General features: G+C 41.3%; 1 protein-coding gene and 1 long non-coding RNA gene across 7 annotated transcripts in view; one reads left to right on the top strand and one right to left on the bottom strand.

Moving 5' to 3' along the window:
- HIVEP2 (HIVEP zinc finger 2) overlaps window positions 1-536 on the bottom strand; it is a 196,998-nt gene extending 196,462 nt beyond the window's left edge. For both annotated transcript variants that reach the window (XM_078054646.1, XM_078054649.1), the window contains exon 1: window positions 123-536. The gene's annotated coding sequence lies outside the window, so the exon portion shown is untranslated. The remainder of the gene's footprint in view (window positions 1-122) is intronic.
- A 398-nt stretch (window positions 537-934) lies between these two features.
- The window catches only part of LOC118544763 (uncharacterized), a 61,763-nt gene continuing 39,818 nt past the window's right edge, over window positions 935-22,879 (top strand). For all 5 annotated transcript variants that reach the window (XR_013441066.1, XR_013441067.1, XR_013441068.1 and 2 more), the window contains exons 1-2: window positions 935-1,459; window positions 3,115-3,242. This is a non-coding gene — a long non-coding RNA (uncharacterized LOC118544763). The remainder of the gene's footprint in view (window positions 1,460-3,114; window positions 3,243-22,879) is intronic.

Raw genomic sequence — 22,879 nt, 5'->3', positions numbered from 1 at the left:
GCCCCTCGGGCGGCTGTCAGCTCCCGGCCGCCGCCGGGTGACAGGGGCGGGAGGAGGGCGCGACGCGGCGGCCCGAGCCCGAGCGGGCAGGAGGGATCCTCGCAGCAGCGGCGGCCGCTCACCTGGAAAGTCACCGCTGAGAAGGAGGAGGAGGAGGACGGAGAGGAGAAGGAGGAAGAGGAGGGAGAGGAGGAGGGGGAGGAGGAAACCCCCCTGGTGCCCTTGTTCTCGCTGCCGCGGCGGCCGCTCCTCGCCAAGGCTGAGCGTGTCTGGTGGGGGGTGTCTGGTAGCATTTCCTTAAGGACAGAGGGAGGGCGGGCGCGGAGGGAGGGAAGAGATCCCGACCGCCTGCCCAGGCTCCTCTTTCCTTTATTTATTTTTCTGACACTATACGGAGATGGGCCCGGGGCAGGGGCCGCGGGGCTCGCGAGGGAGCGCGAGGCCCGGGCCGCAAGCAGTCTGCGTGCGGGAGCCGCAGCGGCCGCCTCCCCTCCCGGGCTGTGGACGCACCGGGTTATTCCTGGCAGCGCCTCCCCGAACAGAAGTTACTAGGAGGAGTGCGCGGCGAGGGCGGGCGGGGGGAGAGGCGGAGGGAGGGAGGAAGAGGGAGAGACTCAGCCAGCGACGTCATCGGATCCCCCAGCGCGTCCCAGGGAGGGAGGCTGAACCAGAAAAACCAGTCTGGAGCCGGCGAGCGAGAGAGGGATGCGCGGCGCGCGGGGCGGCGGGGGAGGGAGGCGGCCGGGAGGGCAGGGCCCGGCCCCGTTGCGGCCGCTCGGGGCGGGAAGACCACGGCCGCGCTCCCGCTCGCTCGGATCGGGGAACTCCCCCGAGAGCCGGTCTCTACTTGTCATGCAAAAAAACTTGGGCGTCTCTAGGAGCCTGAGAATTTCCTTTATGGACGTGGAAACCTCCCCCCCCCCCCGCCCAACTTCCCCATTTCCCCATATAATCTAATCTTCCCTGTCTTGATGACAAACGGAATTATATAATAATTAGTATTGTCATTATGATTTTGTCCGTGTACCTCTGATCTCTTTCTTCTTCCTCGCCCCCCCCCCCACGGTTATGTTAGGGTCAAAAAAAAAAAAAAAAAAAATCAGACTAGCTCCTGGCCGCATTTCTGGAGCTTTGCAAAGCTTTTTACTAGCACTTTCCGTGCCCCTGCGGAAGCACGAACTTTTCACGCGTTTGAAATGCCCCAATTGCCTTCCCTGGGGTCACACGCCAGGGCGCCCTGGGCGCACCCAGCTCCGGGCACGCGGCCCGCCCTCGCGGGGGTATTCAAATTGGCTTGGGCAACGGCGCGGGGAACAGCTGCCGGTTTCCTGGTGGGCCGCGCCGGGACCCGGGGCTAGCGGCTGCCTCCAGCCGGCACGCTTCCCTCGCCTCGGAAGAGACGCGAGTGAAATCGCAGCCCGCGCGGGGAGAGCGGGGCCCGGGGACCGGGGAATCCCAGGCGAGTGGGGACCGGGGCTCTGGGCTTCCTCCCCGACCCGGCGACACCCGGAGGACACCGGGGCTCCCTTCAGCCTCCCTCCTGCGTGTGTGGACTCGTGTGCACCCTCGGGGGAGGTTCCCCGGAGGCCTCGGCGAGTGGCTTCAGGGCCAGGCGGGCGCCCGGAGCGCTTCCTGCGGGTGGTCCCCCCGCCCGGCGGGGACCGCGCACCGCCCCTCCCGGGCGCCCTAGCAGGAGCGCAGAGCCTAGCGGAGCCCAGTGCCGCGGGCACCTCGGGCCCGGGCGGCCTCCCCACCCTCCAACCCCCCCCCACCCCCTCCCGGCCGCGCCGCCGCCCTGCCCCGGGCGGAGTAAACAAGAGACGCGCAAGATTTGACCTGGCGCGACCCGGATTTCTGGCCGGGGTTCCCCCTGAGCAGGTGACTCCGTGGGAGGGGTGGAAATTAGTCTCTGGAATTCCGGGCCAGAGACATTCACTGTGGTTCTGCTTTTAAGACAGGTATTTCACCGACAACTGCGGAATGTTTTGCGTCTCAAGTTTCAGATTTCGCGGAAAGGGACCAAATGTCAGGACGTATCAAATATTCTCTTCCCTTTTCATTAGAAACGAATACATTAAATGGGAGGACAGCCCCCTTAATGACTTCGACAGTTGCACTGCTGGTTTCGGTTTTGGTTTGTTTTGTTTTTCCTTTCGACCTATAATCAGTGTATTTCTGAGGTCCCGGTGCAATGGCGACATTGCCGTGAAGGACGACTCTGCAAAATAAAGCGGCGATACCTTTTTTATCGATATTTTCTTCAAAGGAGAAAAATCTGAATGATTTGGAATAAATTTCACTGTGTCCTTTTAGGTTGATCTCATTTAAATTCAGGGCCTACTTCCACTAAAGCGGCTTCTCCTTTCATTGTATAAGTTCTTGAATTTTCAGCCTTTCTTCACTTAACTTGAAGCACTTAATAAAAACTCTCCCATCATCGTTCTCTCTTAAATGTATGCCATTGCTTTTTTAAACATCCATTTGAAACGCAGAACATGATTTTTGAAATGTTTTTTCACTTCCAAACCCACCTGCTACATGCGCCCAGAGCCCATTTTATTTAATTGCTTCATAGAGAAGATTAAGCAGTTTCTTTAAGAATCCAGTTTCCCTTCAGCACACACAATAGCAGCTACCCAAACTCCCAGAAACTGAGCAAGGATAGCAAGCAGCGTTTTGCTTCACTAGAATGAATGTTAGTTGAAATCTTAAATGCCTCTTTAAAAGATGAGATTTGATTAAGTGCCATAATGTGAATATTAAGGCATTCAGCTAATTGGGCAGTTAAAATAATTTTTTTTAAAAAAAGCAAATATACATCAGTTTTGATGACCTGATCCCACCACCAAAGAGGATCCCTAAAGGCACTGTTTAGTCAAACTTGGATTCTTACTACCTTGTTCCAAAATCATCAAACTTCTAAAGAAGGTAGCCTGAATTGAGTTGAAACAGAATGTGGGAATATGTGTAAACTAGTTACCATCCCTTCTGCTTGGGAAAAATCACTGTGTTGAAGTAAATGCATCCCTGTCTCCAGCTGCTAATGCAGCAACATGTCTGTCCAGTTGCTTATAAAGAAGTGCAATATAGTAACAGAAAAACTCCTCTTCCCAGAAAACCTCCAGAGACAAAACCAGCAATGGTAAACCGTGCACTCAGCCCTAGGAGGCTCTAAGGAAAGTGAGGCTCCGTGGGGCTTAGCTGACTCAGCTTGGGCACCCATATGCAGCATCAGCAGTGAGGTAAGAACTTTCTTTTCATTACTTTTCTTACTGCTTCTCCATTTCAAAGGAAAAGAAAATCTGGTGATCTGGATTAAGAGGTATTAAGAAAATAAAATAATTAATGTCCACATGGCAGTATCGCATTTTTTCAGAGTCAGAAATCACCTTGGACTGAAAGCACTTTCATTCAAAAAGTCTTTCTTTCTTGCCTACCGTGTGCTGAAGATACTTAGGATACATCTGTGAACAAATCAAAGATCCCCATTTTCCTGAAGCTTGCAGTCTAGCCCGGGGGAGGGGAGACGGAGGAGGAAGAGGATAGAAAATAATCAAGAAATAAAGGGTCTAGAACTATGGAATGTAAAAAGAGTTACGGGGAAAATATAAAATAGGGTAAGGGATATGGGTGGGGTGAGGGGTGTTGTGTTGCTGTATTCAATAGGGAGATCAGAATAGACAAGTCACTTCTCAAAAGTGACATTTCTGACAATAATTAAAGAGAACGCTTTAGCAGTAGATCTAGCTGGAGTAAAGAGCCTTTCACATAGAAGGAACAGCTAAGATAAAGCTCTAAGACCAGAGCAAGTCTGGCATGTTTGTAGACCTCAAGGGAAACAGTGTGACTGGACCAGAAGGTGACAGCCAATGGACAGAACAGCCTCGTAAGCCACTCGGGACTTGTCTCACTCAGGAAAAAGCTTGATAAGGGGACAGGTTTATGGCCTTTGCCACCCAGTCCCACCAAATTTGAATCTTTGTGGGCCTAGTAATCTGCATTTTTAGCATATAATGCCGTTTATGCTTAGGCATTCTAAAACTCAAGACCTACTGCTGCAGAGCGTGGAGACTGATACACCCAGGTAGGAGACCTGAGTACTGGGAGACATTGTATATAAAACTTCAAAACCAGTCATGTCCATGTTACTAATCAGTTGTAAGTTTAAATCCTCAACTCAAACTAGTTTAAGAGTGAAAGGGATGACAAATCAAAAGAGACTCTTAATCTCAGGAAATAAACTGAGGGTTGCTGGAGGGGTGGGGGGTGGGAAGGATGGGGTGGCTGGGTGATGGACATTCGGGAGGGTATGTGTTGTGGGGAGCGCTGTGTATTGTGTAAGACTGATGAATCACAGACTTGGTATCCCTGAAACAAACAATACATTATATGTTAATAAAAAATAAAAGAAGAGTGAAAGGGACTTCACTGACTCATACAACTAGAAGTAAAGAACAAAATTGTAACTCAGCCTGTTCCTGGGGCTCAAATGATCTTACCCTGGTCCATTCTCCCTCTCTCAGCTTTTCCTATCCCTCTGCTTCACTTTGCTCTTCAGACAAACATTCTGCAGGGTGGTGGCAGCAGTCCCAGATTATCATTTTTCCAATTTAGCAACCCCAGTGGGAAATGACCTTCTTCCCAGATAGTGCAAAGCAGCCTTGGTCAGGTCCTTGCCCTTGGTCCAATCACTGGGCGTGGGTGGCTGAGTGATCTGATTGGTCATACCTAGGCCTAGAGGTGGGGGTGGTCCTCATGGAAAGAGCAGTTCCCAAAAGAAAGAAGAGTCACTGTGGGGAGGGTGTGTCCACTATATCCCTTAAGTTTCTGGCCTTGGTTTCTCTATTTTTAGTTAGGGAATTGGTCATGATGGCATGCCTAACTCTTTATGGCTGTAAATTCTATATAAGTCACTGCAATAAATCCCTCCACAAAACTGTGTAAAATGAATTAACTAGCATGCCATTCCCTGAGATAAATTGATAGTACTATAAATAAGACTCTAAAGGGGTTACCTGCGATAGAGTTCTGATGAGTAAAGGGAATATAGCCTTGGGTCTTAGTAAAGAATGATGGTTTAGAACTGCCTTTCTGATGGCTCTCCTACTTTCTACTCACCTGCTTTACTTGGTATATGGAGAGGAATTAAGCAGTTTCATGATTTGTGTGGTGTGAAGAAAACTTAGGACTCCAAAAATTAGTTGAAGAAAAGAATTTTGAGGGAAAAATATGCCTGTCTGTTGAATTGTTAATAGGATACAAGCCAAACCCTCTAATGTAGACCAGTCTTCCTTTGGTTGGGGAGTGGAGGGCAGGGGTGGTAATTAAGGACCAGTCAGCTGGAGCTGTACTTACTGAGACCAAAGGTGACATCTGTTACGATTGAAGAATAAAGTGTTCATCCTCCTGGCTTTCATAGGATGGGCAGAACTCATAGACTTCCAGCCAACTGGTAACCAACTTGTCACCCCATACTCCAGAGTCTCTCTAGGTATATTTCCAAGACCAAAGACAACCGGTAGCATCATCTCTTTTTTTAAAGATTTGATTTATTTATTTATTTGTCAGACAGAAAGAAAAAGAGAGAGACAGAGATAGAGCACAAACAGGGGGAGCGGCAGGCAGAGGTAGAGGGAGAAGCAGGCTCCCGTCTGAGCAAGGAGCCCAAGTCAGGACTAGACCCCAGAGCCCTGGGATCATGACCCTAGCCAAAGGCAGGTGCTTAACTGACTGAGCCACCCAAGCATCCCTAACATCTCTTGAAATGCTTTTGTAAAAATCTGGGCTGCCCCCTAAATTTGTAAAATTAGAATCCTCACAGTTAGGGCCTGGGAAACTCCATGGTTCCTAAAGAGCATCCCCCCACCTGTTACTCATATTCTCATTAAATCTTGAGAACCATTACTTTACACTTTGCCCCTAAGATTGAAATGGAGCTAGCTGACTGCCTGAGAACCCCCTTCTCTGCACTTTATCACATTCCTCATGTTTCAAGTGACCCCTTATGACAAGTTAGCCCTTTTTATTCTTCAAAGATATTCTTGTGGCTTTTATTTTAACCAGATCTCATCTCTGTAAACATATGTTCAGAAAGAAAAGACCCCAGTGAATGAACCAAGGCTAGGGATAAGAAAAATGGAGAGAGGACAAAGGTTTGTGGGGCACAGAATTAGGAATGCACAGTGGGGAGAAGGGTGGGAGAGAGGTAGGTTGGTGGGGAAGAAGAGAATGCAAACGAACTTTGATAATTTTCTGGTTTAGTTTAGGATTAGCCATGCCCACAGTTTATGGAAGGGTTCTGCACATTTCAGTAGTCTAAATTGCTAGTAGACTAGCTTCTTACATTCTAGAGAGCACTCAAGGGCTGCCCACATAAGATCTTTATCCTAAGGAAGATAGAAAAACCAGAAGACTGGAGAACAAAAAATCAAATTAGGAAATAGTCAGTAGTAGGAATAAGACTGTCCAGGATAAGTAAAGCCTGAAGGGCCTGCCCCCTTAGATAATAGGGGAACGTAGGCTTATGGTGTGTCATTAACAATTTCGGAGCATCTCTTCTATCACCTACCCCCACTCCAAAACAGGTTATAATTGAAATTCCTCACTTAACAGTCACTGCGTGGGGTTAAGGCTTTGCATTGATGAAAATCTTCCAGTACAAGCCAAATATAAGTAGTGAACTCTTAATATCCTAAGCCCTTAATAAGTCATTAACTTCTTATGAAAGATTAATTTATTAGATTGCTTTTCTGGAGTAACAGCTAGCTTAGGACTCTAACTGATTTATCTTGACAAAGCATAGGATGGGGATGATATGGGGAGGTGTGGAGGGGGGTGAGACAGAGAGGCCTAAAGTTTGGGCTGGGTTGCTGTGGGGGAACAATAGAGGTCTAGGAAGAGGACACAGACGGAAGGGGAAAGGATGTGGAAATATGAAGTGAGAGGCAAAATGGAAGATAGGTCTTTGGTACCCACTGAGAAAGCCTCTGACGGGGCCTGTGGAGAGGGAGCCATGATGACATAGGCTTCTTAGGCAAGAGCAGAGTGGGTGGCCCAGAGCACAAGTCCCGGCTCTGACCTTAAGCCAGCAGGAGATTTGCCTCCCCTCTCTGGGCCTCCACTTCCTCATCCCCCAGGGTTGGGGCGGGGGGGGGGGGGGGGAAGTTTACAGTCATAGATTCTAAAGTTTGAACTGCTGACAACCAAGGGTGAGAAAAAAAGGAGGAATAGGAAGAGAGGAGAGCAGAAAGGGGAAGAACAGGGGAGAAAGCTTATCAAGCACCTTCCTATTCCTACCAAGTTCTTGTGGTGGATGAGGGGATAGAGATTTCAGCTTAAACCTATGCCACATAAATTTGATATACTATATGCTCAGAAATGAGAAGAGTTATTTCTCATTATCAAGCCTTAAAACATTTTGGGGGAACAAATGCATTTTTCTTGAATTTAGCCAATGAAGTTTTTTATTGGTACCTTAATCCTTAAACTTTTAGGATTCCTGAGAATAGAGACTTGATCCACTCTCACTCTGTTGGTCAGATCTCTGATAGATTTGACCCTCTTTTATATAGCTTTGAACCATGAGTTAAGAGGGGAAAACACACACACACACACAAAGTCAAATAATTGTCACAAGCTTGTGCAATGATTCAGGCCCTTAGCTAGAAATTTTTATGTAAAATAAGGTAGTAAGTTAAAAGGGTTACATTAAAGAGAAGATGTGTTAGTAGAGGATGTTATCCCAGACCCAGTGGAGAATGTTCTCAGCAAGGAAGGAGATACCAAAAGTACACAGAATCATTATTCTGATCAAGATGGAGAATATTTTTAACCTTCCAGAATGCTCCCTTGTGCCTCTTCCCAACTAATGTACCCCTGAGGTAATCAATATTATAACTTCTACCCTGAAGTAAAGACATCTATTATCTATCTATCTATCTATCTATCTATCTATCTATCTATCTATCCATCTATCTATCATCTGTGTCTTTGTTCCAAAAATAACGTATCAAGTGCCTATGTGCTGGGCACCCTTTGGTCACTAGAGATACAGGGGTAAACAAAGCAGATGAGGCCTGTGGATTCTGTAGTGTTCACATTCTGCTTGAGGAACAAATAGTAATCAAATTAACAAATATGACCACTTCAAATCATGAAAAATAACATGAAGAATAAAACAAGATAGTTAGTAGACAGTAAATATGTAGGGTGGAATAATATTAGTTGTGGGGGGGGGGAGCAGTATCTGCAGAGTTGACATTTGGGCTGTGACCTGACTGAGGAAGAGCAGAGAAAGGGTGCCTCAGAAGGAGGGAACTGAAAGTATAAAATCCCTAAGCCAAGAAGCAGTTCATGCCACGAGGAACTGAAAGGCCAGTGTGGCTAGACAAGAGAGGTGAAGAGCTGGGGGGAGAAAGTAGTAAGAGATGATGTAATAGAAGCAACCAGAAGCCAGAAGAAGATTCTTTTATCAAGTAGGTGATTTGTAAAAAGGGGACAGACACTGGAAATTAAAATATATATATATATATATCTGAATGATATATTCTTTTAATTAATTTTTAAAACTTTTCCCCAAAAGAACTTTCAATAAATAAGTAGTAGCTGCTGGATACGGCTTGCAACTGGGTGGCAGGTCAGCAAGGAAAGAATTCCAAAGCAGAGGGCTTTCTGAAAGCATGATTACACATATTGAACATAACAAAAGGAAAATAGTTTTTAAGGTAGCAAATCCTACAGAGAATTTGGATAATGTGGGTGCTATTCTTCACATTTTTCTATGGCTAATTAGAGAGAACTGGGAAACACACAATGCTGCCCACAATCCTGCCAACCCATTATGGACACTTCTAATTTCAGATAAATGAAGCCCTTGGTTACCACCCCCAGCTTGTCTTAGAACATGCATTGTACTATCAGAGTAGATGAGTAAAAATAATAGCCTTCTGAATATCTATAAAGGGTACCTTTCTCTTATTAGCAAATACTTAACAAGTTCAAATCACATCTCCATGTTAATGAAGCAACTCTCAAATTTACTTTGCTCTTGAAAATCTAATTTTTCAGTTTTTCCCCTTTATACAGAAAATGTGGTCTTTGGCTGGGCAGCTGAAAGCATCAATAGTTTCACGTGTATGTAACTAGAAAAAATTAATGGTTATGTAAAATCTCAAGCATATATGTGTATATATATATATATCTTCTGTTTAGTACATAAAGTGCGTGTATTTCTCATTTTAAAAAGCATGCATAATAATATTTATTGACCCAAACATATAAACTTAAATATATGCTAAAAACAAATCGCCGGTTGTCACCTTTAAAACTCTCTTTATTAACTAAAACCATGATGCGATTTTTAAAAAACAAACAAACCTGATGGGAAATATTAATGTCATGGTCAGGGTGAAATTTGAGGAAGAAAAACCTCAAGAGAATTGCATTTGAGTGTAAGTCCTCAATATGAGATTTCAAACCTCAATTAGGTTTATTGCATTTGTATAATCACAATGACAGTGTTTGCAAAAGGCCCCCAAGAAACCTAAATGAAAGCGGAAATGAAGAAAATAATGCATAATTTTAAATATCAGGAGATCTGAAAGCATAAAGATATATTGTTACGGTTTCCATTATTATTGATATTTAATTTTATGTAGAACAAACTGAGAGTCTCATACTGGTTTTGGTGCTTCAGAACTTAGAAAAGGGGCAGCCACTCATTTTGGCTTCTTTCTTAATCATTGCAAGATTCCATGCACTGTTTCCTCCCTTGTGAGACCTACCAAGGCCAGAGATTAGAATGCAGCTATTTATAGCCTAGGTAGGAGGCCACAGAGCATAGGGGAAGGCACACAGAGAGGAGAGGTGGTCGTATGGGAGAGGCAGTCTGTTGACTTTAGTAAGACCTCTAGGGATAAGCTGGGGTCCAAAGCCTAACAGGCTCATTGACCTGAGTCACTCGGGTGACTGCCCGAGTACCTTAACATCTCTGAGAGCCTATTTTTCTGCGAAATTGAGACGATAGTATTTGTTTCATAGTGTTACTGTAAGGGTTACATGGCATACAGTAAACACTTAATATATGCCAGTTGTTTAAATATTTGTTGTTCAGGGGCGCCTGGGTGGCTCAGTTGTTAAGCGTCTGCCTTTGGCTCAGGTCATGATCCCAGGGTCCTGAGATAGAGCCCCACATCAGGCTCCCTGCTCAGTGGAGAGCCCACTTCTCCCTCTCCCACTCCCCCTGCTTGTGTTCCCTCTCTCACTGTGTGTCTCTCTCTGTCAAATAAATAAATAAAATCTTTAAATATATATATATATCTGTGCTTCAGCCACTCACTTTTTATGGTCTCAGAGCAAGAGATTAACCTCTGGGCCTATGTGTCCTTATTTTAAACTGAGAGTTGAAAGAACTGAGCCCTAAGTTTCCTTCCAGCTTTGATATTCTGTGATTCTTACTGAGAGACCTGTTTCCTCATCTTTATAATGGGCATAATAAGAGCACTCACCTCCTAGAATTTTTGAGAGGATAAAATGAATTAAGACAAGTAGAAATTCTTAGAGCAGTGCCTGGCACGGAGGCAGTGCTTAATACATCTTAGCCATGATGATGATGATGATGATGCTGACGATGAACAAGGATGTTGGTGACTCCAGTGGTAAATTGTGTGATAGCTGTAAAACATTCAGTATCAGATTGATTACATTATCTCTTCTTTCTTAGTCAGTGCCAGAATTACCAAGATTTTATCTTCTAAACTTTCTTTAAGACTAAACTCATTCACTTCTCACTAAGAAATACATAGACACTTCCCAGTGTAGAGTCTGCTAACATCTTTGTTTTCACTTTTGATATTAATGTTTGAAAAATTAACTGACTCATTTATGGCTGCCCTCTCTTTTTGAGAGCCTGGAGATGAGCACTTTTTGTGAGCAATTTCATTCTGAAAAAAGTATAGCACCCAAGTCCCACACATGTTGCCAAAGCTCACTAAATTTACCTGGAGTGTTTTCTGCTTTGAATTATTTTATTTTATTTTTTTTTTTTTTTAAAGATTTTTTATTTATTTATTTGACAGAGAGAAACACAGCGAGAGAGGGAACACAAGCAGGGGGAGTGGGAGAGGGAGAAGCAGGCTTCCCGCGGAGCAGGGAGCCCGATGTGGGGCTCGATCCCAGGACCCTGGGATCATGACCTGAGCCGAAGGCAGACGCTTAACGACTGAGCCACCCAGGCACCCCTGAATTATTTTAAATAAGACATAATTTCATCAAGTAACTCAAACATGCTCACATTTAATTGGCACATGCAGAAAAATTTTGATTTATCCAGAACTGTAATTTACATAGGTCATTTCCTACATTTTTGTGAAATGCTGCACACAATTAAATAAGCCAGTCAAGCTAAATGAACCCGTGAGTGCGTTATAAATAGCCACCAGAATTATACTTCAGATGTTAACTGGTTTGTCCTGATTTAATAATGAATTACATCATTTGACAAATGAGATAAGACCTTCACCTTTAGCTTTCTGATCCAAACTTCTAATAGTTGAAATGTATTATTACCATCTGGTGTCTGGCCTCTGAAATGCTCCGGTGATGTCTGCCTCATTTCAAGTAGTCGGGGCTTGTCTGCCAAAAAAGCACTCTCCTAAGCATCTTGATTGGCAGGCCCAGCGAGAAGGCTGAGAACCCAGAGAACCGTGGAGATACAGCTCAAGCTCTGTAGAAGTTTCCTCTAGTTCAAGGCAGACTCATTTCCTTGGTTTGTGCCGCAAAGCACTTGTCACTCAAAGTCGTTCTTACTTTGGATCTCAATCCTAAAGGATGCAGTTCCTACCCTTCTAAAGCATGTTTGAATCTCCTTTAAGCTGTTTGGCCCCCTTTACAAAATGTTAATAATTTTGGCACATTTCACCCTCAGGTAAAATAATTTGAGAATGAAGCTGAGAGTGCTATGTAGCCTAGAGTTTTAACTCAGCGAAACTACATGAATCTGGCAGTTCTTTAGTGTTCTTCATATTGTTGTAGGTTCTGGGGAAAGGCAAGATGAGTCCTATGACTTTTGAGAAATTTATGGCAAGGTAGGAAGGACAGAATTAACACACACAGAACCATAGCCAATAAGGTAGATGAAGGTGAAAGTCAGTGCTAAACCAGAGTGGTACAGATTATAAGTGCCATCAGTTTTCTTGGTACATATAAAACAAAATTTTATTTTTTTTAAAGATTTTATATATTTATTTGAGAGAGAGAGAGCGTGAGCGGGAAGAGGGGCAAAGGGAGAGGGGCAGAGAGACAGAGAGAAGCAGGGAGCCCCATGTGGGGCTTAACCAACTGAGCCACCCAGGCACCCCAAAGAAAATTTTAAATAGTGAGATTTAGGGAAACAATTAGAAGTGAAATGCAAATAACAAGACTGAGAGTGATTTAGAGTAGAAAAATATCGGTGTCTTGGTAGATTGGAATGCTTTAGAAAAGCAAAGCCTGGGCAAAATGGGAGTTTCCAGTAATAATGGCTGCACCATTATTAGATGTAACCAAGAGATAGTTAATATTAAGTCCCTGTTTGTCTGTGGGGTGGCTGAGAGTGAGAGAAGTTAAATAATCTACCTACAATCACCCAGTCAGCAAGTGGGAGAGGAGAGATTCAAGTCCAGGTGTAAGGACTCTGAATCTATGCCCCAGACTCCTCACCACGGCACTTGGTAACGGTTTCCCACTTTGATTGACTACTGAGGTGATCACACATTTGCGAGTAAAAGGAAAAGCTATAAATATGTCTGCCTGGGCAATGGGCATGAACCAAAACAGTCCAGGGCCGACTGGGATGTATGGTCACCCTCTCTCTACATCTCTCCATTCCCAGCCATCTACCAGATACTCAGTGCTTCCAGCCAGTTGCTAATTTTTTTGGAGCAAATTGATTAAAGTCTTATTGTCAGAAGTTCTTCCATTTTAAAAAAGCCTGCAAAGAAACAGGTCCAATTAAATGAATCACTAACAGCAGAATTTCAAGCAATCAGGTACCTGGTAATGGGGACTATTTCAAAGCAACACTATTTTCCTGGCGCCCATCAAATCACACCTCTCATAGGAGACTTAGCCAGCTGGGTATTTAAGCATTAGTGGTCGGCTACATAGGTGTATTGATGGATTCACACGCAAATGCTGAATTAATGAGGCAGAAATAAAATGTGTTCTGCCCAAGATGTTCAGCACTACCCTAGACCTCTCTTAGATTTCATATTCAATTCAGAACTCATCAACTTAAGGAAAAATATAGAAATTTGGAGAGCATTCAGAAGAGACTACAGACTAAAACAAAAGTATAAATACTTTTAAATGTTTAAAGCTACCACAGTATAATGTTTTTCAATCAAATGATGTATGTCCTCAACCTACCCAAGTTCACAAACGTCTAATAGATGCAGATAAGGACAGATTATCAAATGCCTGTGTACCATTTGTATAAAATTTAAGCTCAAACTCATTTCCATCCCAAGTATGTGTGACATCGAAAATAATATTCTACCTGTTTTGCTTTTATTTTAGATTTTGGGTAAGTTTAAATTCCATTTGTATTTGGGGAAAAAAAGATGTTTACAAGCAAAACTAATGGGAAAAAGAACAAAGGGGTGAGGGAATAGAATTAATACTAAAAGAGGAAATGGGAATAAGGAAAAACACCAGCGCAGAAACGTGAAAATACTGGAGCCAGGCTCAGAGAACCAGCATCCCTTGCAGAAGTATTGTTAAATATCAGAACCGGGGGCTCCTGGGTGGCTCAGTCTGTTAAGCATCTGCCTTCTGCTCCGCTGTCTCTACTCAGTGGAGAGTGGGGAGTCTGCTTTTCCCTCTCTCTCTGCCTCCCCCTCCCCACCACTCCTGTGCTCTCTCTCTCTCTTTGTTCTCTTTCTAATAAATAAATAAAATCTTTAAAAAAAAATATATCAGAACCGGTTGCTAAGAGAGGTGAGGGAATCTCCCTTTCCCAGAAGCCTTTAAAAATAGGATCACATCTGTTGGGATGGGATAATGGTGGTGCTGCCTGAGGAGACAGCTGCTGAAGCAAACCTACAGCCTGGTAATGCTGCCACTTCTATTTCTGATCAAGAAAAGTAACAGATAACTTCAGTTCACCTAGCAAACTGGGACTGGTGATGTCTATCATTTTAATTTTGTTATAAAACTATTTTCATTGGGTTCTGCAATGCAAAGGTAGGTAACTAAATGACTCAAGATATAGTTGAATTTACAGCAAAGGCTCAAACTTTACTTAACCATTCGTAATATTTCCCCAAAATATTATGAAACCAAAAAGGCACTGAGTTTATGTCCTTCCTTATAAGAAAGTTATAGATAAGGCAAGGTACAGAATCCCATTTTTCATTTTAACTAAGTAGTACTTGTATCCAGGGGATTGAGGTTACAGGAGAGCTGGATTGGATGAACCTTACTAAAAATTAGGCTCTGCCAGACCAGTACCCCAAGAGGTAAAAAGATATTTATTCTCTGGAGAGAACACAAGCTTTGATCTGGTATATCCACACTGCTCCCTCCATCACTAACATTTTATGCTAAGCTATCAGTCTCTTTGCCCCCACTCCATCTAATTGCACATATATTCATTAAGCTCCTACTTTTTGTCAGGCACTGTGCCAGTAATACAAAGAGGAAAAGGTCACAATCTCTGACCTTGAGGAATGCACAATCCAAAAAAAAAAAAGCAAGCAAGTAGGTCCAGGGGTGGTGGGACCTAACAAGAATATAACTTTGGAGCTGCATCTTAAGAAAAAGAATACAAAATTGCAAATACGAAATTAAGAATGGAAGGGAATATTTATTGCAGAAAGAAAAGAAATCACAACAAATTACAAAAGTTTTAAAATTCTGACAAATTCCAGAAACATCACAAAATACAGGGGAAAAATACTTATTGTTTATTAAGTGCCTGAATCACATCTATAATTTTATTTGTCCTATGTTTTGATTGCATATTAGTGACCCCAGGACAAGAATTTGTTATATCATTTTCTGTGGAAAGAATAAAATGATAATTCAGTCATTCCTCTGTATGCTTGATCAAGTGTGTTTTCTTTCTGGTTCACAAGTTATTCGTAATTATATAAGCAAATTTTCAGGATTGTTGTCAGGCACAGAGAAACCTCAATCAAATTTCTTTCATATGTGAATTGTAAGAGCTATAAGATTTCAGGGCATTACAGATTTTCTTGTATATGAATAATTTTAAATACTCTTTGAATTGACGATATTTATAAATCAGCTTGTCACTGGTGTGTTGTTGTAAAGGTATATTGTGAATATGATTTTATCTCTGTCAATGTCAGTATTGTACATACAATTTGAAAGAAATTTAAATATTTTTCCAATACGTTCTTGTGATTCATTCCTCTTCATTAATTAGATTATCAAATAATCTAATAGCCTACCCAGTACTTTAATTCAAAATTTATCTCTTCCTCTTCATGAATTATTGCTCCTTGTCTTATCTGAAAAATATTTTTATTACAATTTACTGCTTGATGCCAAAATAACCTATATTGATTTTATCACTCAATTTTCTTTCATATTCCATTAACTTTCATCTAGATTTAGTCTCAGTGCTTTAATAAATTAATTCACAGGTGATAAAAGGAGTACTCTTCATATATGTCCAAATCAGAAGTTGCTGATTTCTCAGTTATTTTTAAGCCTAAAATTTCCAAAACATCTATCCAAATTGCAGTTAAAATAGAGTATTTATGTTCTATCATCTTTTTGAATAAACTTTTCACATCTTGTTTGTGTTTATGTTTCTCTTCCACACCTTTGAAAATATATTTTAGAATCATTATACTGCTGTGTAGCACATGGCAAGATCTCAGCAGCCTTGGTATGGGCAAACCATGTTGTTACCCTAGACTCCTAAAGCAACATCATTGGCATTTTTAAAAATTGAAGTATAATTACCATTTAATAAAATGCATAGATCATAGTGTTTAACGCCATGAGTTGTGAAAAAACCCATGTAGCCACCACCTAAAACAAGAGAGAGAACATCTCTACCCCGGGAAGTCCCCCTTGTCCCTTTCCTATCACCCTGACACCTAGAGCAACCATTTTCTATTTTCTTTTACCATAATACATTTTGCCTATTCTTGGGCTTCATGTAATTGGAGTCATACAATATGTGATCTGTGTCTGCCTTTATTTTGCTCAGTGTAATGATTTTGAGGATCAACCATGTTGTTGATCTTGGTAGTATGTCTTAATAATTTTTCTGTTTTATTACTGAGTATTATTCCATTGTATAAGTATACCACAATTTATTTCATCCTCCCATTGATGGACATTTGGGTTCTTTCCAGCTTGGGGCTATTACGAATACGGCTGCTTTGAACATTCTTGTACAAGTCTTTGTGTGGACATAATATGTTTTCCTTTCTCTTGAGTAAATACCTGAAAATAAGATTGCTAGGTCGCAGGGTAAAGGCATGTTTAACTTTATTAGAAACACGGCATGTGTATTTAAAATATTCCATCTGGGGGCGCCTGGGTGGCTCAGTCAGTTAAGCGGCTGCCTTCGGCTCAGGTCATGATCCCAGGGTCCTGGGATCGAGCCCCACGTCGGGCTCCCTGCTCAGTGGAGAGCCTGCTTCTCCCTCTCCCTCTGCCTGCCTCTCTGCCTACTTGTGCTCTCTCTCTCTCTCTGTCAAATAAATAAATAAAATCTTTAAAAAATAAAATAAAATAAAATATTCCATCTGCAAGGAAAACACAAAAACAAAACATGTAACTGTTGCACAATACCAAAATGTCAATGAATTTGGGTTTTGTAAAGACAACTCTTCCTCCACCTGTACTGCTCACCTGTGACATCTTGTCCACCTTCATTCACTGATCCAGCTGTGCAGAATGCCTTGCTATATAAGTATGTGAGTATATAACTCAGTCGCTTCCCTATAAGTCTCCCTACAAGGTACTTCCTCTGGTTGACTGTTCTTCTATTCTCCTTTCTTTGCCCTAACTATCCTTTAAGACTCCACTTAGTCATTTTTTATTCTGGGAGGCCTTTACACCAACTTCCTCCAACACCTAATCACCACTATCAAGATTGAACGAAGAGTCTCTCCTGGATGATTCCATAGAAACTCATGTTTTCCCCTAGAAGTGTTTGGTTATTTATCTATCTTCACCACTGGGCCATAAGCTCCCCAAGGGTGGAGTCCTGTTTACTGTTAGAATCTAATGCCTAGCAAATTTCTTGACCCAAAATAGGTGCTCAACAAATATTAGTTGAATAAATGAATAAATACTTGGATGGCCTTGTTTGCTGCCGGGAGTGGAGAGGTTTCTTTATACCTGTGTGATATTCAGGTGGAAATAAGCAATTGGAATATAGGTCTGCAGCGTGAGTATTGGGCTTATGGTATGGGCAGGAGGTGGGCTGGTGTACAGATATAGGAACACTGCTTACTCTTGGTCATATGGTGTATAGGACTTCAGAATTTGGGACTGGATGAAATAACCTGGGGAAAGGTGCCATTTTTTTTAAATAATTGAAGAGACAGGAGGGAACCAAACTGTAGTAGATTATGAAATAAGTGGGATGAGAGGGAAGTTTGCATTTTTTATGCAAACAATATGGACAACTAATTCAAGAAGTATGGTACTGTGATGTCAAGTAGGGCAATTAAGGTAATATCCTAACAGGTAGATGAGATTGAATAGTGCAATGCTGTTTTCACTTTTATTTTTATTAATTCAAAGGAAAAAAAGCCAATTGAGTCTATTTTCAAATTGAGGGAGTAAAGTCATTGGAGAGATGATATATTTTGAAGTATGATAGTCCAATGAGACAATCTTTGCTTGTACAGAGTTTTTGCTGAGGTCTCACCCCATTAAATTATGATTTTTTTTTTCCATCCTCAGTGACCATATTTTCACTTCAAGGCTTTGATTAGGATTGGAAGTCAGAAGTGTTTAAGTGGCTCAAAGCAGAAGCCTTCATCCACAATGAGTAGAATTGAGTGAAGGCTGCATGAGAGGTTTGGATATCCACCAGGAACTCCATGTGCTTGCTCCACCTCTTGTACTGGAGATCTAATAATGCTAAGAGAGACCATCTCATAATGGATTCTAGATAATGACATTTTAGAGCTGGAAATAAGCTCAGAGACCATGTTGTTCAGCATCTCCCAGACTTCATTTCTTGGTCAGGACACAGCTTAGACTTTGTCACTTCTGGGAATCCTTCCTCAGGCTATGAATAAGTATACCTTTTCTAAAAGTCACAGGCAAATTTTATGTCCTCCTCCTAGAGTTTCATAATGTTTATTATTAAAATGTACATATTAAAGCCTCTGAGAAGTTCTGCAATAAGTAGACCTATTTAATCTTGGTTCACAAAATAGTTTCTAACCTTAATTGGAAGTTTGGACACAAAACCTGATGATTGAACACAAAACCCTGATGCTCTTATTTAATGAACACCTATATGCATCTAACAGAACCTACTTTGAGGATCACTAATCTACTCTAAACCTTTCTTTCAGATAAAGGTCTCATTCAGTGTTCTTACACCTTGTTTGACCTAGCTAAACTTAGTAGCTGGAAATAGTTTTCTCATCTTTGTTTTTTGGGATCATCTGGGAAGTTATTCTCATCCATATAATGTTATTTGAGTCTGCAATTATCTGTAGCTTGACTTGGCTGGAACATCCAGGATGGCCCACTCAGATGCCTCATTAGGGATAGCTGAAAGGCTGAGCTAAGCTCTGGACGTGGCGTGGCTGTCCATGTCCTGTCCATGTCCTCTGTCCATGAGGTCTTTGCGACTCTAGTTCTTCACATGATTGTACCACATGATTTTCCCCTTATGGCCTCTTCATAGAGTCAGCAGATGACTTACATGCTGGTTCAGGGCTCCCAAAAGCACAAAATCAGAAGCTTCTAATACCTTTTTAAGGTGTAGGTGCAGAACTAGTACAGCATCATTTTCATCAATTCTATTGGTTACCTCAGTCACAGCACCAAGAGGATCCAAGGGGACTCAAGTGGAGCAAAATGAACTCCATCTCTCCATGGTGATAACAAAGAATTTGCAGTCAGGTTTAATCCACCACACTTCTCATAGGCTTTTGGCATCTTGTGAAAGAAAGAACCTGCTTACTGACACTGGAAAAGTCCCCATATAGCTTTAAGTACCCAGGCTTCTTGGCACCACAGAGATGGCTGAAATCCATTGGTGTCCTCCCTGATATCCAGGATCAATGGCTTAGGCAAATAGCCACTAGGACCCAGATCCAACAAATCAAGTAGGGGGAAGGTTGAAAGACACACACCAATTCTAACAGCCTAAACCAGAGGCTGGCAAACTACATCCTGCGGATTAAATCCACCGTCTATTTTTGTAAATAGTTTTGTTGGAACGCTGCCACACCCATTTGTTTATGTATTGTCTCTGGCCGTTTTTGTGCTACAAGGTCAGAATTGAATAGTTGTGACAGAGACCATGTGGCTGCTAAGCTTAAAATATTTACTGTCTGGCCCTTTACATAAAATGTTTACCAACATTTGGTGTGTAAAATATTTACTGTCTGGCCCTTTACATAAAATGTTTACCAACATCTGGTGTGTAGACATCTATAAGCATTACAAGATAGCAGTCACCTTCTTCTGAAATGACTCTATCCATATATGTTAGTCAGTTTGAACTGCTATAACAAAAATACCATAGACTGCTTAAACAATAGAAATTTATTCTCACAGTCTTGGAGGCTGGGAAGCCCAAGAACAACATGCTGCCTGATTTGGTTCCTGGCTTACCCTTTTCCTGATTTGCAGAAGGATGCTTTCTTACTACATCCTCACATGACAGAGACAGAGATCATCTGTCTTGTGTCTCTTCTTTTAAAAGCACTAATTCCATTCATGAGGGCTCTACCCTCATCACCTAATTACCTTCCTAAGGCCCCATCTCCTTAAATACCATCACATTGGGAATTAAGGCTCCAACATATGAATTTTGGGAGGACACAAACATTTGGTCCATAGCACCAAACATTAGGAAATGTAGAATATTGGCGAGCTGTGAAGTACTTTCCATGGAGACAAAGAATTGTATGCTGTCGCATGCATCAAACCATTCATTGTTTGTCATTGCTGATTGTATTCCATTTTTTATCCATCCACCTGTAGATGGACATTTAAGTTTGCAGTTTTTGATCATCACAAATAAAACTTCTATAAACATTCATGTACAGGTCTTTGAATATACTTTGAATAATATACTTTTATTTTTCTTGGGTAAATATCTAAAAGTGAAATGGTTGGTTCAGGTGGTTGGTATATGTTTAACTTCTTAAGAAACTGTCAAAATGAAAAAAAAAAAAAGAAAGAAAAAGAAACTGCCAAGATGTTTTCCAAACGTTTTACATTTCCATCAGCAGTTTATGGGAGCTCTTGTTCTGCTACATCCTTGCCAACACTTGGTATAGTTAGTCCTTTAATTTCAACCATTTTAATGGGTATGAGTGGTATCCTACTGTGGTTTACCTTACATTTCTCTAATGACTATTGATGTTGGGCATCTTTTCCTATGCTTATTAGCTGTCCATATATTTTCTTTGGTCAACTGTTTGTTGAGAACTTTTGCCCATTTTCAAAAATTGAGGTGTTTGTTTCATATTGTTGAGTTTTAAGAGTTCTTTAAGTATTCAGGATAGAAGTTCTTTATCAGATATCTGATTTGAAAATATAGACTCCCATTCTATGGCTTGTCTTTCATTTTCTTTCGATGAAATCTAATATATCCATTTTTTTCCTAATGCCTTTTGATGTCATATCTAAGAAATCTTTGTCTGATCTAAGGTCACAGTGATTACCATTTATGTATACTTCTCAAAGTGTAGTTGTTTCAGGTTTTGCATTTAGACCTATATTCCATTTTGAGTTTTTTAATACAATGTAAGATATGGATCCAACTTCATTTTCTTTTTTAGCATAAGGACGTCCAATTATTCCAGCAGTATTTTTGAAAAAAAAATGATTCTTTCTCCACCAAAATGCATTTGCTACTTTGTCAAAGATCAGTTGTCTATATTTGTGCCAGTCTATTTCTGGACTCTCTGTTCTGTTCCATTGACTGTGGTCATCTCTCCTCACACTACTGTCATGCTCCAATGTAGCTGAAGAAACTGAAAATTCAAAATTAAAACCTGAATATAAGTTAGTCTGATTGTATTTGGTGAGATGAAAAGGTAGAATGTATTTTAACGGTTTGTGAGATCTACTGATAACTTTTAAATATTTAGACTATAGTGAGTGGCCCTTTTTCTCCGGGCCCCACAAATGTGATAAGCCTGGCCGGCAGATAGAATGAAGAGCACTAAATAGGCAGATACAACTTACTTTAAATGTTCTAGTTTGTCAACTTAACAAAAATACCATCTCGGAAGGGTCAGATACATAAGAATTATTCATAGTAATAATTGTTGGACTATAAGAGTTGGGGGAAATGGCAAGAGATAATCTGGAGAGGGAAACAAAAGCCAGATCATAGAGTATTGTAAGCCATACGAAGGAGTTTGGAGTATCCTAAGTGTTATATAGAGATATTGAAGGATTTTCAGTATGAGGCTGACACAATCAGACTGGCCTTCTCGAAAGATTAATCTAGCTGCAAAGTGAATTTAGGATAAGGGACAGACTGGGATAAGAATAGGTAATATTAGTAATTACTTACCTATCTCAGTAATCTAGGTGAAAGATAAAGATGTTTTGGACTAGATCAGTGATGATGAAAATGGAGAGAATTATGTATGGGTGAGGTCCACAGGACTTAGTAGAAAAGACATAGGAATTAAGGATTCAATTCCTCAAGCTTTTGGCCTGAGCAGTTGAGTGGATGGTAATGTCATTCAATGGCATAGGGAATTGAGGTGGAGGTTTGGGGGACATATAGAGAAAGATAGTAGATTCAATTTGGATATATTGTGCTTGAGGGTCTGTAGGCACATAAAAGCTTTTCACAGTGTTGACATATAGTCATTGTATGATATAAATAATAAATAAGTGAAGGTGTCAAACTTGTTAATTTTTTCAACTATTTTTATCCTGAGGATGAAAAAGATAAGGAGAACTTCCTCTATGATCGAGGAAAGCCTGAATCAATTGCTGCTCTCATTAATCCATGTACTTCTGTGTAGATTTGTCTAGAAATGAAGCAATACTATTATTAGTGAAATTTTGGTTTGTTCTAGACTTGCTTATTGTATTCAGCAAGTCATAATAAACAATTCCAAAATAAGAGACTTACTGCAGTAAAAGTTTACTCACTTCTATAACATCTCAAAGTGAGTTTGGTGGTTCCCCTTGGCCAATTTTCTGCTAGCTCAGGGATTCAAGCTTCTAATATAAATGCCATCCAATAGTATCTAATCTAACACTATCCTTAAAGATGTGACTTCTGAGGGCATCACATTTATGTTAGGACTAAAGGATCACCCAATATATTTTAAGGGCAAAGCCTAGAAGCAGCTTATATTATCACTGCCCACATTCCATTGAGCAAACAAAGTCATATTCTCTCAACCCAATGTAAAGGAGCTGGTAAATCCAGACCCCACATGTGCACGGGAACAGGAACTAGGATCAATGACCATCTAACTAGCCTCTACGACACTTGAAAATCAAAGAACCGTTTTTCAGATAGGTACTCAAATAACAAATATACAATACCAATAGTCAAAATTTGTGCTCCCATGCACACTTACTGTTCCAAGAATGTATCATTAGTTTTATAATGGCAAATTGAGATCGTACTATTCTGTTCTACTCATTTAAGACACTTTGCTATTTGGAGGGCAGAGGTTCA

Source organism: Halichoerus grypus, chromosome 9 (assembly GCF_964656455.1).
Source record: "Halichoerus grypus chromosome 9, mHalGry1.hap1.1, whole genome shotgun sequence".
Classification (NCBI taxonomy): Eukaryota; Metazoa; Chordata; class Mammalia; order Carnivora; family Phocidae; genus Halichoerus; species Halichoerus grypus.
Note: the sequence above shows the minus strand (reverse complement) of the source record. Positions and strands in the feature narration are given on the sequence as shown.